The sequence below is a fragment of the Scyliorhinus torazame genome, chromosome 6, assembly GCF_047496885.1.
Source record: "Scyliorhinus torazame isolate Kashiwa2021f chromosome 6, sScyTor2.1, whole genome shotgun sequence".
In the NCBI taxonomy this organism is placed as follows: Eukaryota; Metazoa; Chordata; class Chondrichthyes; order Carcharhiniformes; family Scyliorhinidae; genus Scyliorhinus; species Scyliorhinus torazame.
Genome location: NC_092712.1, coordinates 183,816,203 through 183,830,070, shown reverse-complemented (window position 1 = coordinate 183,830,070; position 13,868 = coordinate 183,816,203). Strand labels below are relative to the sequence as shown.

Here is a 13,868-nt window from a genome sequence, read left to right as displayed (position 1 = left end):
TTAATGTGACTCAGAGGATAAATAGCAAGAGACATATTGTATGAATTGTTTATTATAAACTCACTCATGTCCTAGTGTGCTTCCACAAACGTCTATGCAACAGACTGACTAACACTTTAAATTAATATTTTCCCTTGTCATATTAAAAAAAATTAGTAAGCCACACTACACTGTCCCTATTATTTACTGTGGAATTTGCCATTAATGTTACTGTCCATATTCATTAGAATAAAGCAACTCAAGGATAAAAATGTGTATATGGCAATCACAGAGGAATCTTGCTACTCATGATAGCTGGTAAGATTCCTGCAAATGTTGTACTCAACAGACTGGTGAACCAGATACGGGAACATGTACAATCAGAAAGTAAAAGTGGGTTCCGGAAAGTCAGGGACATTTGCAATACAAGAAAAATGCTCCAAAAAATAGATGGGACTCTACTGTGCCTCTGTAACCTGATGAAATCCTTTGACACATAAATAGGGAGACCTTATGGAAAGTCTTTTAACCAAATTTGTGTGTCCTGATAAAGCTATAAATCTGATACTGGAGTTTCACAATGGAATGACTGCCAGAGTCACTGACTGCGGAGAATATGCAGACCCCTTTGGCGTAATAAGTGGCGTGAAGCAAGGGTGTGTCATGGCCCCTGTGATCTTCAGTATATTCTTTGCTACCATGCTTTCTGGAGCGTTTGATGGAAATGTCGATGGAACATGAATCCAATTCAGAACAGGTGGCAATCTCTTCAACCTGAGACGACTGAAATCCTCAACTAATTTTTTAACAATAATTTTCATTGTCACAAGTAGGCTTACATTGCAATGAAGTTACTGTAAAAAGCCCATTGTCGCCACATTTTGGCACCTATTTGGGAGAATTTTTAGAATGTCCAAATTACCTAACAGCACGTCTTTCGGGAATAGTGGGAGGAAACCGGAGCACCCGGAGGAAACCCACACAGGCACATGGCCCACAGACAGTGACCCAAGCCGGGAATCAAACCTGGGACCGTGGTGCTGTGAAGCCACGGTGCTAACCACTGTGCTCATTGCGATGAAGATATGGGAATTACTGTTTTCCAGTGATGGTACCCATGTGGCACACTTCAAAGGATCATGGACTGTTTTTCAAAAGTGGCTAACGACTGTGGGATAACCATCAGTTTAAGGAAGACAGAGATGCTCCACTAACCACCACCAAATTCTGTCTGTACCCCACTTTCTATAGCTAACTATGGCACAACACTGAAGGCTACAGATGGCTTCACCTATCTCAGAAGTACAATCTCCAGGAATGTTTATGTTGACAACGAGGTGGCAATTAGGATTGTCAAAAAAAGACTCACCATTTGCTTGTTCATGAAAGAGACTGCTGAGGAAACGAGCTATCAAACTTGCAGCAAAACCTGCTAGTACAAAGCTGTGCTAGTACCTATCCTCCAATGACCCAGATTTTTACACTGAATAATGTTTACATTTAACAGTTCCAAAGGTTGTCTTACCTCACTAATGAGTGTCTCAGCTCCCCAAATGGCTGCCGTACCTCTCCCAAAGGTGTCCCAGAACCAGTTCCAAAGGAGTACCTTTTACTTTCCAAAGGGTTACCCCGGCTATTCAAGTGAATCCATCAAGCTCAGATCTCCTCTTACCTGATCTAATCTGCGCATTCTGAGTTTCACTCTTCTGGCCTACCACAATCCCATTTCTGTGAAGGCAGCTTGTGGTTTAAATGGCTAGCTCCATTATCTCTACTCATGTGAGAACCACAGCCTCATGCCACTCCTGCCCTGTGAAAATGGAACATGGCGTGTTGGGGCCGAGATTTAGAAATTTTGGCCATTTCAGAGACTTTCGCGATGACAGAGCAACTCTCCATTGTGATAAAAATGTGGTCCTGTATGTCTGTGAGACATGGACTACCAACCCGAGATATATTAGGCAGTTGGACAGGTTCATCATGAGATGCATTTGGAACATTATGGACATCAAATGGGAGGACAAAGTGCCCAACACCAAGAAAGACCAGAAATATCTACAATTGAAGCACTCATCATTGTTATAATAATAAACAGATTTTTAATCAGTCAGTGAATCAAGAGTTATGGGATAAGCCGGGAAAGTGGAGTTGAGGATTATTATACCATTTCAATCATGATCTTATTGAATGGCAGAGTAGACTCGATGGGCCAAAAGGTCTGCTTCTGTAATAATAATTATTATTATTTGTGTCACAAGTAGGCTTACATTAACACTGCAATAAAGTTACTCTGAAAATCTCCTAGTCACCTTGAAACAAGCTAGGATGGTCCACAGGGAAGATTTTGTAACAGCCTGCCATTATTTGGTGAGAAAACCGGCCATATTCCGTCTTGTTTTCATATATACTTCTCCCCCTGCTTCATGCTGCAGGTGCAATTTGTAAACTCTGATGAATTAAATTTGATTTTAAAGTAACATTGCAATGTAACTCATGCCTAGATTGTGCTTCCCAGAATGTGATGACTGGCTTTTGTAATGGATTACATTCCAGTTGGTCATTCTATATCTTATTACTATGTACATCTGCAGTACCATGGACATTGTGAAAGTTCCATACTGTTGTTTGAGTAACCCACAGTTTGAGAAATATACTTCTTGACAGGTCATGGGCTGGATTCTCCGATTTGCAGACTAAGTGCTGACTCCGGCGTGGGAACAGTTGCCATAAAACACAGCGCTGGGGACGGGAGGGACCACACGCCGAGCCAGAGGGCAGCAGAATGTATAGAGGAGAATTTAAGGGAAGGAGAAGACAAATCTTTCTGTATTGTACAGTAAATGAACATGGCCAGCGATGTACATGATTGTTTCTAATTTTTGAAAATGGCAATAAAAAGATTTTAAGAAAAAGTTAAAATGGCGCAAAAGCTGCACCTATCCACCGTCTGGTGGGGGGCTAGCAGCCACGCAGAGTGGATACGGCCGGCGAATTGACGGGTTCATGGCCGTGCATGAGCACAGTGGTGTCCTGCAGCGACCGCGCTGTACAACGTGGCGCCGGCCGTGCGCGGACCCGGCCTATCACATACTTTCCCCCAGTAATGCCCCTCGCCACCCCCGGACCACTCCCTCACTAGTGCCCCCGCCAAAGCCCCCCCTGCCCGCAGAACATAAGAACTAGGAGCAGGAGTAGGCCTTCAAGCCCCTCGAACCTGCTCCACCATTCAATGAGATAATGTCTGATCTTTTGTGGACTCAGCTCCACTTTCCGGCCCGAACACCATAACCCTTAATCCCTTTATTCTTCAATAAACTATCGATCTTTATTTTAAAAACATTCAATGAAGGAGCCTCAACTACTTCACTGGGCAAGGAATTCCATAGATTCACAACCCTTTGGGTGAAGACGTTCCTCCTAAACTCAGTCCTAAATCTACTTCCCCTTATTTTGAGGCTATGCCCCCTAGTTCTGCTTTCACCCGCCAGTGGAAACAACCTGCCCACATCTAACCTATCTATTCCCTTCATAATTTTATGCGTTTCTATAAGATCCCCCGGCATCCTTCTAAATTCCAACGAGTATTCCGGCGTCGGGCCGCCCCAAAGGTGCGGATTTCTCCGCAGCTTTTGGGGCTAAGTCCTCACCTTGAGGGGCTAGGCCCGTACCGGAGTGGTTAGCGCGCCGCCGGCCGGCGGGAAAGGCCTTTGGCGCCACGCCAGCTGGGGCCGAAGGGACTCCGTCGGGGGAAGTCCGCGCATGTGCGGGAGCGTCATCGGCTGCTGATGTCATCCCCGCGCATGCGCGGGGGGGTCACTTCCGCATCGGCCATCGCGGAGGCTATGGCCGAGGTGGAAGGAAAAGAGTGCCCCCCACGGCACAGGCCCGCCCGCGGATCGGTGGGCCCCAATCGCGGGCCAGGCCACCATGGGGGCACCCCCCGGGGCCAGAACGCCCCCCCCCCCCCCAGGACCCCGGAGCCCACCCGCGCTGTCAGTCCCGCCGGTAAGGTAGGTGGTTTCATTCACGCCGGCGGGACTGGCATGACAGCAGCGGGACTTCGGCCCATCGCGGGCTGGAGAATAGCCGGGGGGGGCCGCGGACCGGCGCGGCGCGATTCCCGCCCCCGCCGGATTTTCGGTGCCGGAGAATTCGGCAGCCAGCGGGGGTGGGATTCACGCCGCCCCCGGCGATTCTCCGACCCGGTGGGGGGTCGGAGAATCCCGCCCCAGGTGTGGCCTCACTAACACCTTATACAATTGCAGCATAACCTCCCTAGTCTTAAACTCCATCCCTCTAGCAATGAAAGACAAAATTCCATTTGTCTTCTTAATCACCTGTTGCACCTGTAAACCAACTTTTTGTGACTCATGCACGAGCACACCCAGGTCTCTGCACAGCGGCATGTTTTAATATTTTAACAATTAAATAATAATCCCTTTTGCTATTATTCCTACCAAAATGGATAACCTCACATTTGTCAACATTGTATTCCATCTGCCAGACCCTAGCCCATTCACTTAACCTATCCTCTGCAGACTTCCGGTATCCTCTGCACTTTTTGCTTTACCACTCATCTTAGTGTCGTCTGCAAACTTGGATACATTGCACTTGGTCCCCAACTCCAAATCACCTATGTAAATTCTGAACAATTGTGGGCCCAACACTGAACCCTGAGGGACACCACTAGCTACTGATTGCCAACCAGAGAAACACCCATTAATCCCCACTCTTTGCTTTCTATTAATTAACCAATCCTCTATCCATGCTACTACTTTACCCTTAATGCCATGCATCTTTATCTTATGTAGCAATCTTTTGTATGGCACCTTGTCAAAAGCTTTCTGGAAATCCAGATATACCACATCCTTTGGCTCCCCGTTATCTCCCGCACTGGTAATGTCCTCAAAAAATTCCACTAAATTAGTTAGGCACGACCTGCCCTTTATGAACCCATGCTGCGTCTGCCCAATGGGACAATTTCCATCTAGATGCCTCGCTATTTCTTCCTCGATGATAGATTCCAGCATCTTCCCTACTACCGAAGTCAAGCTAACTGGCCTATAATTACCCGCTTTCTGCCTACCTCCTTTTTTAAACAGTGGTGCCACGTTTGCTAATTTCCAATCTGCCGGGACCACCCCAGAGTCTAGTGAATTTTGGTAAATTATCACTAGTGCATTTGCAATTTCCCTAGCCATCTCTTTTAGAACTCTGGGATGCATTCCATCAGGGCCAGGAGACTTGTCTACCTTTAGACCCATTAGAACGGCTCCCGCCCCCCCTCCCGACTGTGGCGGCGCTGGACTCAGTCCGCAGCCGCCATGCTGGGTTCTTGAAAAAAGTGTTCCACGCTGTCGGGAACTCAGCCCATCGGGGCGGAGCACCGGGGAAGGGCCTCAGGTGACGTCCTGAGGTGACCCCAACTCCGTGCGGCATTCTCAACGTATGCCGTTTTCGAGGGGGCAGAGCATCGCAAAAGCAGCGTCGCCCCCGATTTCGCCGCAAACAGGGATTCCCCAGCCGATCACCGAATTCGATTTCGCCATCGGCGACCAGAGAATCCCACCCCATGTCTGTTGTCCGGAGAGATTTGAAGGAAGACTCAGCTTCTCAACAACCACATTTAATGAACAATTTTGGTGTTCATTGAGATAGTAATCAAACAAAATAGGCCTCAGGATCAAAATATTCCACCGAATGGGTCAGATTGACATTGATTATAAAGAAAATACTAACTTTTCTTCAAGTGATGTCTATTTGAGAAAGCAATTAGCATTCTTAACTTTCTAACACCCAAAACATTTCATGGCCCCCATGTTAACTTTGTATGGGGTTTAGCCAATGGGTGGCTGCTGCAGAAAAGAGGCCTATTTAAATTCTTGGACTTCATTAACATGCTGCTGTACCACTTCCTGTCTAGTACAGACAGAGAACAGCCAGGGAACAGTTTCTACCTCTGACAAAGCATCTACACTTGGCCTCACAAAGGAAGACAACAAAATTGGGCCTCTATATTTGTTGGGTAAGCAGCGATTCTCTTCGGCCTGGTGAGAAGGTCACTGGAGCGTCCCCACTCAGCCCCGAGTTAAAACTATGTTTTGGGGGTACCTACATAATTGGTCCTCAATTTGCATATTTAAATACTTACAGATGTGTAGCTTAACCCCATCTTTAGATGCTTATGTAAAAAGGTCCCAGTTGGTGGGATACGGATGGCTTGAGCGGGGAAGGGATTTCCGTTGGATGAATAACTTCAAGTCAATCCCCTCAGTCATACATTTGAGTCTGAACACCAATAAACATACTCATTGCCAGCACATATTCTAAATCTTATGGTATTATACACACGACTGCAATGATGTTGTTCTGCATCATATTTTCACAAAGTAACCATATGCTGCAACTATTTATTTTTAAGTCTTCCACTGTAATTACTCCTGCATGGAGATTACTTACCTCTAGATTTGACAATTTTAACCCAGTCCTGGCCAGCTTCCCATTTCTACCCTCTGTAAACATATGGGGCGGATTCTCCTTTGCCCGACATCACGGTCTACATCCCACCCCTGGCAGAAGTGAGGAAGGTGCTGGACGAACTATACACAGTAATAAACAACTACGAAACAGAACACCCGGAGGCCTTGTTCATCATGGCCGGAGACTTCAACAAGGCCAACCTCAAGAGTGTACTGCCAAAATTCCACCAGCACATCTCCTGTCCCACCAGGGGCGACAACACTCTTGACCACTGCTACTCAAAAATCAAGGGCGCCTACCGTTCCATCCCCCGACCGCACTTTGGGAAATCAGACCATAAGACGGTGCTCCTTCTCCCGGCATACAAGCAGAAACTCAAGCGGGAGAATCCAGCTAAGAAGGTTGTGCAGAGCTGGTCCGAGGAGACAGAAGAGCTCTTCTGTGACTGCTAAGAGACAGTGGACTGGTCCATATTTAAGAACTCAGCGACCAACTTAAATGAGTATGCCACCACCGTCACAGACTTCATCAGCAAATGTGTGGACGACTGCGTGCCAAGGAAAGCAGTACGTGCGTTCCCCAACCGGAAACCATGGCTCAATCGCGAGATTGACTCCCTACTGAAGGACAGATCTGAGGCGTTCAAGGCAGACGACCCTGACCTATACAAGAAATCCAGGTACGACCTCCGCAAAGCCATCCGAGATGCCAAGAGAGAATATCAAACCAAGCTAGAGTCACAGACAGACTCTCGGCGGTTGTGGCAAGGACTAAACAACATAACGGGCTACAAAGCGAAGCCGAACAGTATCTCTGGCAGCAGCGCACCCCTCCCCGATGAACTCAATGTATTCTATGCTCGGTTCGAGCAGGTAACCAACAATCCGCTGTCGAGTGCCCCAGCAGCCCATAATTCACCCATACCCACCATCACAGCTTCCGAAGTCAGATTGGCCTTCCTGAAAGTGAACCCACGGAAGGCGACGGGCCCAGACGGGATCCCTGGTCGTGCACTCAGAGCCTGCGCGGACCATCTGGCAGAGGTATTCACGGACATCTTTAACCTGTCCCTACTCCACTCCGAGGTCCCCACCTGCTTCAAGAAGACCACCATCATACCGGTACCAAAGAAGAACCAGGCAACGTGCCTCAATGACTACCGACCAGTGGCCCTGACTCCAGTCATAATGAAGTGCTTCGAGAGGTTGATCATGAAGCGCATCACCTCCATACTCCCAGAACACCTTGATCCACTGCAATTCGCATACCACTGCAACCGGTCCACATCAGATACCATTTCCCTGGCCCTACACTCATCCCTAGAGCATCTCGAAAACAAGGACTCCTACATCAGACTCCTATTTATTGACTACAGCTCCGCCTTCAACACCATAATCCCAGCCAAGCTCATATCAAAGCTCCAAAACCTAGGACTTGGCTCCCCACTCTGCAACTGGATCCCCGATTTTCTGACCAACAGACCACAATCAGTAAGAATGAACAACAACACCTCCTCCACAATAGTCCTCAACACCGGCGCCCCGCAAGGCTGCGTACTTAGCCCCCTACTCTACTCCCTGTACACACACGACTGCGTGGCAAAACTTGGTTCCAACTCCATCTACAAGTTTGCTGACGATATGACCATAGTGGGCTGGATCTCGAATAACGACGAATCCGAATACAGGAGGGAGATAGAGAATCTAGTGGAGTGGTGTAGCGACAGCAATCTCTCCCTCAATGCCAGCAAAACTAAAGAACTGGTAATTGACTTCAGGAAGCAAAGTACTGTACACACCCCTGTCAGCATCAACGGGGCCGAGGTGGAGATGGTTAGCAGTTTCAAATTCCTAGGGGTGCACATCTCCAAAAATCTGTCCTGGTCCACCCACGTCGACGCCACCACCAAGAAAGCACAACAGCGCCTATACTTCCTCAGGAAACTAAGGAAATTTGGCATGTCCACATTAACCCGTACCAACTTTTACAGATGCACCATAGAAAGCATCCTATCGGGCTGCATCACAGCCTGGTATGGCAACTGCTCGGCCCAGGACCGCAAGAAACTTCAGAGTCGTGAACACCGCCAAGTCCATCACACGAACCTGCCTCCCATCCATTGACTCCATCTACACCTCCCGCTGCCTGGGGAAAGCGGGCAGCATAATCAAAGATCCCTCCCACCCGGCTTACTCACTCTTCCAACTTCTTCCATCGGGCAGGAGATACAGAAGCCTGAGAACACGCACGAACAGACTCAAAAACAGCTTCTTCCTCACTGTTACCAGACTCCTAAATGACCCTCTTATGGACTGACCTCATTAACACTACACCCTGTATGCTTCATCCGATGCCAGTGCTTATGTAGTTACATTGTATCTGTTGTGTTGCCCTATTATGTATTTTCTTTTATTCCCTTTTCTTCTCATGTACTTAATGATCTGTTGAGCTGCTCGCAGAACAATACTTTTCACTGTACCTCGGTACACGTGACAATAAACAAATCCAATCCAATCCAACGCTTAGGTTCCTGATTGGGTGGAGAATGGAGCACCCGAGAAAAATGGGATTGGTGCCAGGCTCCTAGCCCATTGTGATGCTCCGATCCCTTGCAGGCGGCGACAGCAGGGGGCGGATGTGGGCCTGGACCACAGGGAGTAGCGGGAAACGGTTTGGTGTCAAGTGCATGGACTCAATAGGCCCCCTCGGGATCATGGTGCTCTGGCTGAGAACCCCATTGTTGCAATAAATTATTTTAAATCCACCCCCTAGACAGAAAATTACCTGCTTCGAACAGTATCCTGCAAATGCTCTGCGGGCCTCTGGTCATGTGGATCCCCTCCCATCCCGCCCTTCTGGAACCCCTCATACTCCCGCAGTATCATTAAGGGGATGGGCATGGCAATGCTCAATCGCTGGCCCACCAGGTGTTGGCACTCCTCAGTGCACTCCTTAGAAGCACAACCCCACAGCAGAGGAAGCAGGGGAATAGTAGAGCTCATCCCAAAGAAAGGACACATTCACCATAGCCGTCGGAACCTTCCCTGGCACACAACCCCTCTCCGAGTAAAATCTCCACCAGTGGCATTATCAGCTAGCCCACCCCTGAGGATCACCAGCTGAGTCCAAGCTCTGCCTGTCCACCACACCCCGATCCTATCCAACCCAGCCAGGAAACGTGAACAGCTCCATGTCACAACTTGTGTGTAAAACCCAGGCTCCACATTACATTGCAGCTAAGGGCCCAACAAATGCACAAATCCCTCACTCACCCCCAGCTGTAAGACCTGCCCGAACACCAGCTCTCAGCATAGAATCATAGAATTTACAGTGCAGAAGGAGGCCATTTGGCCATTAAGTCTGGACTGCTCTTGGAAAAAGCACCCTACTTAAGCCCACGTCTCCACCCTATCCCCATAACCCCACCTAACGTTCTGGACACAAAGGGGCAATTTAGCATGGCCAATCCACCTAACCTGCACATCTTTGGACTGTGGCAGGAAACCGGAGCACCCGGAGGAAACCCACACAGACACGGGGAGAAAGTGCAAACTCCACACACACAGTCACCCAAGGCCGGAATTGAACCCAGGACCCTGGAGCTGTGAGGCAGCAGTGTAACCACTGTGCCACCGTGCCGCCCTGAATTTGCGAGGGATGTTGACGTATAAGACAGGCTTACACTGTTGCCCCATGCCCTGACACTTCTTGGTGAGGGTGTAACCATGTGGAACGTTCATGTGTCATGGCTGCCTCCCCCCTACCATCCCACCCCTGGCCACCGCACAACACCCAGCCCCAGCTAATCCTTCATACCCATGAGACATAGGTTAAAGGGAGGTTGGACCGGTAGTGCAAAAATGTTTTATGGTGACTGTTTACAACATGTGTGTCCTTCCCCCTGACTGTCTACTCTCTATTACACCTGTGCCACCTCAAGGTGTCATCTATCTTTCTTATCTTTTGTGGCCTACCGCTTCTTTTACGTGTTTCCCCAGACAACACGCCAGGAGTGGAGGCGGCCTGCTGCTTGTCTCACCCTCTGCCCTGTGATGCCCTTGACGTTTGTCTTCTGAAGGGCCTGCTACAGGATGGATCCCATCACTTCCTCACTTGGGGTGCTCACTGGCCCCCGGGCTACTCCATGGGACAGAGGGGAAGCCAAAGTGAACTCCAGAGGCCCAACCATCCCCTGGCATTGCCAGGCCTGGAGGCTCGCTGTCAACTGAATCATGGTGCTGATTCCCTCATCCATGTCCATCACCGAGTGAGCAATATCCTCATAGCTTCGATCATGTCCTTCTTTGATGGGCTAAGGTCAGTCATTGCCCAGTCAATGCTCTCGATGCTCTCAGCCATGACCCTTGTGAATGGGTTAAGCTCTGGAGTGCTGAAATAATGTCCATCTATGCCCAGGGCATGTCTGTCTGTGACTGGGCTCTCCTGTCCTGCACCTCAGCCATGGAGAGCACAGTGTGCCCCCAACATTGACGTCCTGACAGATGGCCCTGACGTCCCGCTGCAGGCCTTGCACCACGCATTGTCAGCACCCTCTCCTGCCCCAGAGGGATGGGAGTGATGCCAAGGGCCCAGACATGGTTACTCACCCGAGCTGTTTGAAGGAGGTGATTCATCTTCTTACTGCATTGCATGCCGATCCTCTTGGTGAGGCTGCCAGCCCTCACAACCTCTGCCAGCTCATCCCAAGGCCTCATTCAATATAACGGGCTTGAGTCTCCGCCTCACCTCTCCTCTCCTCAAAGGCGTCCAGCATTCGGTCAATACCAGCATCCAGGAATCTTAGTGCTGATCTTTTAGCATCTTCTTGGGTGGAATGACAGTCTGTACTGAGCTTAAAAGCTGCTCCAGTTTGCCAGGCTCTGCACGCGAATCCCGACCCCAGCGAATCAAACGCCTGCGTGTCTGGACTCGGGCAGGCTGCTCATTGGCTGTGTGCTGGCCCATTTGCATGACATGAACTGCGTGCATAGCAGTAGCATGCATTTATCACGATTCCCCACCGGTGGTAATCCAGAATTCTGCATCCCGTGTCCTAACTCGCACCGAATTTTGTTCACCCATTATCCCTGTGCTCGCTCAACTACACTGGCTCCCAGTTAAGCAACGTCTTAATTGTAAAATTTTCATCCTTGCTTGCAGATTGCTCCATGGGTTTCCCTCTCTCTATTTCTGTAATCTGTTCCAGCTCCACAAACATCCAAAATATCTGTGCTCCTCTAATGTTGAGTGTAGCCGATTGTAATTGCTCCATCATTGGTGGCCCTGCCTTTAGCTGCCTAGGGTCTCAGCTCTAGAATTTCCTTCCTAAACCTTTTACCCTTCCATCTTCTATTTCTCCTTTAAATCCCTCCTTAAAACCTACCTCATTGACCAAGCTTTTGGCCATCTGACTTAATATCTATTCATGTAGCTCTTGTGTTATAATTTGGGTTTTTTCCTGCCTCTGCAAAGTGCCATGGCCTGCTTTATTACCTTAACGGTTCTATGTAACTATAGGGCATAGGTCGCAACTGAATCCTTATTTGGTTAGATTTTTTTAAATTGTTATTCTTAAAACTTCCAAATCCATTGGTCACACAAAACCTGATTTGACACATAAAGTGCCCAACAATCCTGAGCTGAACTCCCATCTACAGACCCAAAATCTTGTTCAAATCAGATAGTTGTATTCTTTTGCCTTAATGCACACATCTTGATAGATCCGTTTTTGTTGGAAAATTCTTTCATAGTAAACTAAAATTCCATTTGTTTTTTATACCATTTGTGTGGAAAAAATGACCATTTTCTGCACAGTCATTATTTTTTCAGGCATGATTTTTGTTATACATAGAATTTACAGTGCAGAAGGAGGCCATTCGGCCCATCGAGTCTGCACCGGCTCTTCGAAAGAGCACCCTACCCAAGGTCAACACCTCCACCCTATCCCCATAACCCAGTAACCCCACCCAACACTAAGGGCAATTTTGGACACTATGGGCAATTTATCATGGCCAATCCACCTAACCTGCACGTCTTTGGACTGTAGGAGGAAACCGGAGCACCCGGAAGAAACCCACGCACACACGGGGAGGATGTGCAGACTCCGCACAGACAGTGACCCAAGCCGGAATCGAACCTGGGACCCTGGAGCTGTGAAGCAATTGTGCTATCCACAATGCTACCGTGCTGCCCAAATCCACAATGCTACCGTGCTGATCCATCTATCCCAAACTCACTTGTATTTCCTCCACACCCTTTCAGCGAGTTACAGTATCATACTGATTGAATGTTGGCTTTCCATTTCACAGGCCACACCTGACTGAGAATCTGCAGACACAGATCACATAGCTTCAACATTCAAACCATTTTGTTTGGAGAAAACAGAAACCTGCAAATAATTGTGTCCGAGCATGCCAGCTGAAGCTATTAAAATCACTGTTTTCCTTCATCAACATACGTTGCTAGACAACAATTTGTAGTCCCTTATGGATCAGCATTTCCTGAGAGCGACATGTTTGCAGGTCCTACTCCTTATTTATTTGTTTGATGTTTCTGTTTTAAGAACAAATTAATGAATATCACAGTATTATCACGACTTGGCTGCTCCGTTGCACATCTGTTTTGCAGAGGTTCTGCTCACATCATTTCTAAGAAGTGACACAAAAACATTTATGTGTTCATTAAAATAACCAAATACTAAGACAAGGCCAAATCAACTCTGGTTCTTATTACTTGCATTAAACTGCAAATTATTTTCAGACTATCCGTTACCTGTTCGCAATCCAAATTTTTTTTAAAAGTGTTCAGGAGTGCGAAAGATATTGCTATGGTCATCTGTTTATGCCATGGAAGTGAATTTGTTGAATAAGTGGGATCGTGCAAGGATGTGTGGGGCATAACAGTCTAACTGACCCATTCAGCCAGCGGACTGGACAGGTCAACATATAACTTGATGAAAGAGGAGGAGGATGAATAACCAAGGCTGATGTTCAGCCAGAAAGACTGACGAGTCAATTGTTGATTGCCGGGGTTATTAACTGAAAAAGAAGCTCCACTTGTTGCTCTGCATTAATAATTTTAGAATTCTCTCCACTCAATATTAGCTCCAGTATTCACCTGCTGGTTATAACGCCTCACCTACCATGACTGCCATTCCTCCCAGCAGTACCCATATGTTCGTTCTGAGAGTAAATCTCCAGATACATCCATACGAAGGCGCAGGCAGTTTATTTTCCAAATGCAATGCTGCATATTTACTTTAGGGTTTAGTTCCTAGATAGAAAGGATGTTGTAATCTTTAATAAAAGACATGGTAGATGAGCATCTTGAAACAGAATATCCAGTAAAAAATAGAGTGGATTCCAAAAGGCTAAGACGTACTTAACAAGGTTGCTGGCGTTTTCTAAAGA

The 13,868-nt window shown here is 47.8% G+C and overlaps 1 protein-coding gene across 6 annotated transcripts in view; it reads left to right on the top strand.

The window, feature by feature from the left end:
- Positions 1–13,868, top strand: part of crppa (CDP-L-ribitol pyrophosphorylase A) — a 599,604-nt gene that overhangs the window by 510,148 nt on the left and 75,588 nt on the right. The gene's annotated exons all lie outside the window — the stretch shown is intronic.